Raw genomic sequence first — 6,811 nt, forward strand, 5'->3', positions numbered from 1 at the left:
GTTGTAAGGGTTTTGTTTGTTTTTTTCCAGGGGTTTGATTAATTTTCCATTTTCCATATTTTCCTATAGAAAGCACAGGTGTTAAAGAGGAGCACATCATCACCTCCTCCTTCTCCTCCTCCTCTCCGGTTTGCATTAGGCACTGATGAGCAGCTTTGTGTGGCTGCTTTACCACATTGTTTATTTATGAAGGACTGGCAGCTGCAGCAGCTGTGGAACCTGACGCACAGGGTTAACCCTTTATATAGGGAGGGCAATACTGAGTCTCCTTCAATCACATCAGTCACATCACTTCCTTTTTCTCAAACTATATATGTGTGTGTGTGTGTGTGTGTGTGTGTGTGTGTGTGTGTGTGTAAACTGTGCTCAATCAGTCCAGTTGTCTTTACTGAAGTATAAGCCAGCCCCAGCTAGATTTCTGTCACTTAGGACTCCAGTTCAGTTTTGCTGGCATTAGGCCTACAAATCTTTTGCAGTCGTGAGAGGACCGTTTATAATTGAAGTGTTAGGTTCAGGGTGTTTGTTTAACTGCATAAAGCATGATACTGTACATGGGAGCAGTTTACCATGCCCTTAAAAAATATGAACTGAACTGAGTACAGCCAGCAAATTCATCATGTTGTGACCGGAGCTCTACTCGAGTCCGTGTGAAGAAAACAACAACAACCAAACACAGCAGCTTGAGACCGTGTTGTTTTGCAAAAGAGAGGGAAGAATGTTTAAAGCCAATTTACACCTTTAAGCACTGTTGCTATCTAATAAGCAGGAGACCGGCCGCTATTCCCACTTGAAACTATGTGAGTGTTTCCATCACGAATGCACACACCACGCATAGGAAACACAGGCTCCCAATTCGCCCTGTAAACTGCTTGCCACAGTGGAATCTCGCTCCCTGCAGATATAGACATGATACATTTGCAGTGTGCTTTTCTTCTCCTTATGCCCCACATTTATGTTGCTTTTTCATAATCCTCTGAGCATCCTTGTGCGTGCCTATGCTGCCAATGCTTTCGATGCACTTTACTGCACACGTCAGCGTGCGTTTAGCATGGCACACTATCTGTTTGTTCTGTTGCCGCAGTACGTATTTTGGTTATCTTCCAAATTGCAATGCTAAACTAGAATGAAAACCATGTGTTAATAACTGGCCACGCGTGTTGAACATACCAATGTAATATTCCATGTGATAGGTTGTCAGTTTCATGTGCAGTTCCAAATCCTTTCCCCAAAAGATACAACTGTGTATAACAAATATCAAAGTCCAGCATTCCACCCTGCCCTGCCTTTAACCCTAACCTACCTTTATTTTAAAGACTCATTAATTTGAACATTACAGATACACATCCCCACAATCATTATTTTTATATGTGGATTTCAAGGGCCACTACATATATAAATAGCGTATACCAGTAAATCGTTCACTGAAATGGAAGAACACACCCTGGATCATTCAGAGGCAGCCAGATGTTTGATGCCACTCCCTGGAAAGAGCTGTTTAATTAGTAAGTGTGCTCTGGTCTTGTGACCACTCCATGGCTTGATGTTGCTAAATGTGTGAGGCTGGGAGCTGTGTGATTACAGGGCTGTGAGCTGGGGCATGCATAACTATAGAAGAGCCATGGGCCACACTTTCAGCATTTATATCTGGCTCTGTGCACAGCTGCTTTTTATTTTCATTCCTGGTTGATGGGAGATAAACACTGGTGTGTGTGTGTGTGTGTGTGTGTGTGTGTGTGTGTGTGTGTGTGTGTGTGTGTGTGTGTGTGTGTGTGTGTGTTAATTTATCAGTTAGAAAAGGGTCAGGCGCTGTAATTAGTTTTTTTTTTTTGGTTACAGTGTAAAGTTTGGAAGGAATAAAAACAGCCCTTGTTCAAGTTTCCCGTAGTTAAAGCACAGCAAAGTGTGATGAAGCACAATGAAAAGTAGAGCGGTAATGGTAAAGCACATCAATAGAGTTGGCAAAACATCTGAAGCTATTGTGAATGCATTGTATAACCATGGGAAGCATGGGCAACATTGCAAAAATACCGCCGTCTTCTTGCGCGACGTGGTTTGATTTGACCTTTTCAGAGTCGAAGCACGAGTTATTTCATTATATTTTACTCTTTCGAGTAGGTTTATTTTTATTTTTATAATCAGTTTAATTACAAAGGTAATAGTGATCTATCTTAATAAAATCTAAATGTGATTTTAACGATACAGAGCACAGATAACATAGATAATATTTTAAAATAGTAAAAACAAACAAACAAACAAAGCTGTGTTTATCGGTAAGGTTTTAACGCCGAACCACGATTCGATGAAGCTGTGTGATCTTGCAAAAGATAAAACCAGTCACAGTACTTCACTAACACGAGTAGAGTGCAGGACGTTTGATGTCACTCTGGGTTTCATGTGCTTTTTAGCCGATCCTGGCCACTCCCCTTTAAGAGAGAGAGCAAGCGGTCTCAAAACGCCGAGAAAAAAAAAAAAAATAGCAGTTTACAAGAGCAGAGGGAGTCCAAGGCGTTCAGAGCAGAACCGGACCAGAGCGAACCGGCTGGCACAGGCTCGGGTCCCGCTCCTGGGTTGGTTCGATTAGCGATTGTATTCTCGTGTTATTTTGCATGGCAGAGACGGACAGTATGAAAAAAATAAGGGGTAACGAGAAAGAACCAACTTTAATAGAAATGTCCCCGAAGACGGACGAATCGAGTGGAGGTAAATTTTAAGAAAATAAACACACACACACACACACATAAAATACAGATTATTAACCTTTTTTTTAATGCATACGGGAAGATCAGTTTAAAAGTTCATTTAAGATTTCATTGTTTTTCAAAGGTAATGAAAAAAAAAAAAAACATTATTAAGATTAACATACAGTGCGCTGAGTTCAGCATGTATGATGCTACAGAATGCGTTTCACCTTCGCACACCCCACACGTAATCGAGAATTTAGCCAAGAGATGTGAGCCAAAAGTTTAGCTGCGCATTAGTATATATATATATATAATATAATATATATATATATATATATATATATATTATATATATATATATATATATATATATTAGAAATGACATATCAATCATCAGTGTGGTACAGTTTAGAACGCCCAAGATCGTCGTGTCCGTTCTAGAATTGCCATTCGGAATGTTTCGTATTATTGTTTGTAATTATACACATTTCTGCTTCATTTCCAACAATAATGACAGTAATTTTACTTACTGGTTGATTTCAACGAGGTGTTTTTAAAAATGCATCCACGGAATGTCGACATAACAGTCCGGCTGGTCATTAAATGAAGAGAGCCAGTGTTAATAATGTAACAGTGAAGGCCCAGTTTTGATCACAGAGCAAAGCGTTAATCGAAAGCAGCGGTCATAACGACTATTTGTGTGGGGAGGTTTCACCATTATTTTATCATCGTACGTTTTATGCCTTCGGTACCGCCAGGTGTCGGTCGGAAAGTTAGGGCGTGGCCTCGTCATCATGTTCATCCTTAAATTTTACATAATTTTCACCCAGGTTATCAAAACATCATGTGCAGTCAGGTGCTGCCACAGGCATGCTAGTAAACACAGACCAGAGAAGCAGCTTGTAAGGGATACAACAAAGGAGACAGTGTAGAGAAAAATAATAAAGTTAAAACAACGTGTGATTTATTTTAAGTTGTAAAACATATTTTGTAGTCGGTTGCATGAGAAATTTGCATTTTGTTTAATAGTTGAAAGTAGCCTGTACGTGTAAAATAATAATACAATTTTTTTTCTGCATTCAATTTCACACACACACACACACACACACATACACACACACACACAGACAGAGGTTTAGCAGATTTTCAGGTACAGCATCTGTTTTTGTACCCTTAAAAACGACCCAATTTTCAGGATGCATTGTACACGCATGGTCCGTGCACAGTCCCTACATTCACCTAGTTAAACACCATTCCGGACATTTATGGAAAAAGCAATGGTGGGGTTTAATCGACAGACATTCTAGAAGCCTGGGGAGTTTAAAACTTTGATTGCTGTGAATTCCAGAGGTGTGGTTTAACAGGCTAGAGGCCCAGTGTGGTCACATGATAGTTCTTGAAACCAGTTTTAAGGGCTTAAGGGAAACCTACGTAACCCCTGTGTCAGTTTTGACCAAAAGTTAAGTACAATCACACAGGTCCAGTGGCACTGGAACCATTTTTAAATTGGGGAGCGGAAAGCCATTGAACAGAACTGTAACATATGATGGAAGCCATGCAAAGCACCCCTAGTTTCAACGCAGATCTTGTACTGTTTGCCTGGTATGTTTTCCTGTATGTTGTACTGTTTCCCTAGTGTGTTAGCCTGTGTGCTAGTCTGTATGCTATACTGTGTGTCTGTGTGTTAGTCTGTATGCTATACTGTGTGTCTGGTGTGCTAGTCTGGATGCTATACTGTGTGTCTGGTGTGCTAGTCTGTATGCTATACTGTGTGTCTGGTATGCTAGTCTGTATGCTGTACTGTGTGTCTGATGTGCTAGTCTGTATGCTGACTGTGTGACTGATGTGCTAGTCTGTATGCTGACTGTGTGTCTGGTGTGCTAGTCTGTATGCTATACTGTGTGTTAGTCTGTATGCTGTACTGTGTGTCTGATGTGCTAGTCTGTATGCTATACTGTGTGACTGATGTGCTAGTCTGTATGCTGACTGTGTGTCTGGTGTGCTAGTCTGTATGCTATACTGTGTGTCTGGTGTGCTAGTCTGTATGCTATACTGTGTGTCTGTGTGCTAGTCTGTATGCTGTACTGTGTGTCTGGTGTGCTAGTCTGTGTGCTATACCGTGTGCCTGTGTGTTAGTCTGTATGCTGTACTGTGTGTCTGGTGTGCTAGTCTGTATGCTATACTGTGTGTCTGGTGTGCTAGTCTGTATGCTGTACTGTGTGTCTGGTGTGCTAGTCTGTGTGCTGTACTGTGTGTCTGGTGTGCTAGTCTGTATGCTGTACTGTGTGTCTGGTGTGCTAGTCTGTGTGCTGTACTGTGTGCCTGGTGTGCTAGTCTGTATGCTGTACTGTGTGTCTGGTGTGCTAGTCTGTATGCTGTACTGTGTGCCTGGTGTGCTAGTCTGTATGCTGTACTGTGTGTCTGGTGTGCTAGTCTGTATGCTATACTGTGTGTCTGGTGTGCTAGTCTGTATGCTGACTGTGTGTCTGGTGTGCTAGTCTGTATGCTATACTGTGTGTCTGGTGTGCTAGTCTGTATGCTATACTGTGTGCCTGTGTGTTAGTCTGTATGCTGTACTGTGTGTCTGGTGTGCTAGTCTGTGTGCTGTACTGTGTGTCTGGTGTGCTAGTCTGTATGCTGTACTGTGTGTCTGGTGTGCTAGTCTGTATGCTATACTGTGTGTCTGGTGTGCTAGTCTGTATGCTGTACTGTGTGTCTGGTGTGCTAGTCTGTATGCTGTACTGTGTGTCTGGTGTGCTAGTCTGTGTGCTGTACTGTGTGTCTGGTGTGCTAGTCTGTATGCTGACTGTGTGCCTGATGTGCTAGTCTGTATGCTGACTGTGTGCCTGTGTGTTAGTCTGTATGCTGTACTGTGTGTCTGGTGTGCTAGTCTGTATGCTGACTGTGTGTCTGGTGTGCTAGTCTGTATGCTGTACTGTGTGTCTGGTGTGCTAGTCTGTGTGCTGTACTGTGTGCCTGATGTGCTAGTCTGTATGCTGACTGTGTGCCTGTGTGCTAGTCTGTATGCTGACTGTGTGCCTGATGTGCTAGTCTGTATGCTATATGGTTTTCCTAGTAATTTGTTGGGATGTGCTGATTCCTCGTGCTACCTTTGCTTAGACCTAGAAAGCAGCCTTGTCTTGTGATAATGCACAGAAGAACATGCTGCTATACAAACACTAGCACTGTTATTTACTGTAGCCTATACCCTAGTATAGTCAAAATACTACATTGCGGTCGGTGCCTTCCAGAATGACGCTACCTCTAGTAATCACAGTTGACATAGTTGCACTGCACTGTAATTACAGGTAGAGGTATTGGATGAACACTGTGTGCACAGTGCTGCTCTGTAGTTACTGCATCCTGAGTCCTGCAGTATCATTAAATCACTATTTCATCACTTATTGAATAAGCTACAAGCTTCCTGAGTCTAAACGGTTAAGTGAAAATATAATACGAACACTATATTAGCCCTACTAAAGTGTACCGTTGTAAAAGCATTGCAAAGTGTAATAAAGCATTGTAAAGAATAGCAAACCGTTTTTCTAAGGGAATAGCTGGGAATGTTGGTGTTTTCCAGTAAGTGGATGGGGGAGGCTGTGCTGCACAGCCCCTTTAAGAATTCTGTCTGCATGGTCAGGATTCCTTTTCTCTAAACATGGGCATGCAGTGAAGCCCTGTAGTCAGTCTGGGTGAGTCACTGCAACCACTCCCCCTCCACAGTCTCCTCTTACCCATGATGACCCCCAGCTCTTGTAAACACCCACACACACAGAAACTGAAGAATTTCATCGTACCATTTTATCATTAGACCCTTGTGTGATTGTGTCTGCAGATCGCTGTATTAGTGCTCCTGTTTAGTTTGCCACCCCTGCTTGAGCGGTATTCTGATGTCAGCACTGTGCGTTAAAACCTGGTTGCTGTGCTGGGAATGGTGACACGCAGACTTCCCTGTTGTGGGACCCCTTTACTCATCAGCTGGTTCAACCAAAGCACACGTTTCCCAGAGGATGAGGCATCTGCTTAATGAAGTGAATCAAGTACTAAGTGGCAATAGAAACCAGTGTTGTGGTGGCAATGATTCCTGATTGCTAGGAATGCTACTGAGTGATTTGCATTCCTGACAGGTA

The sequence above is a fragment of the Polyodon spathula genome, chromosome 19, assembly GCF_017654505.1.
Source record: "Polyodon spathula isolate WHYD16114869_AA chromosome 19, ASM1765450v1, whole genome shotgun sequence".
Classification (NCBI taxonomy): domain Eukaryota; kingdom Metazoa; phylum Chordata; class Actinopteri; order Acipenseriformes; family Polyodontidae; genus Polyodon; species Polyodon spathula.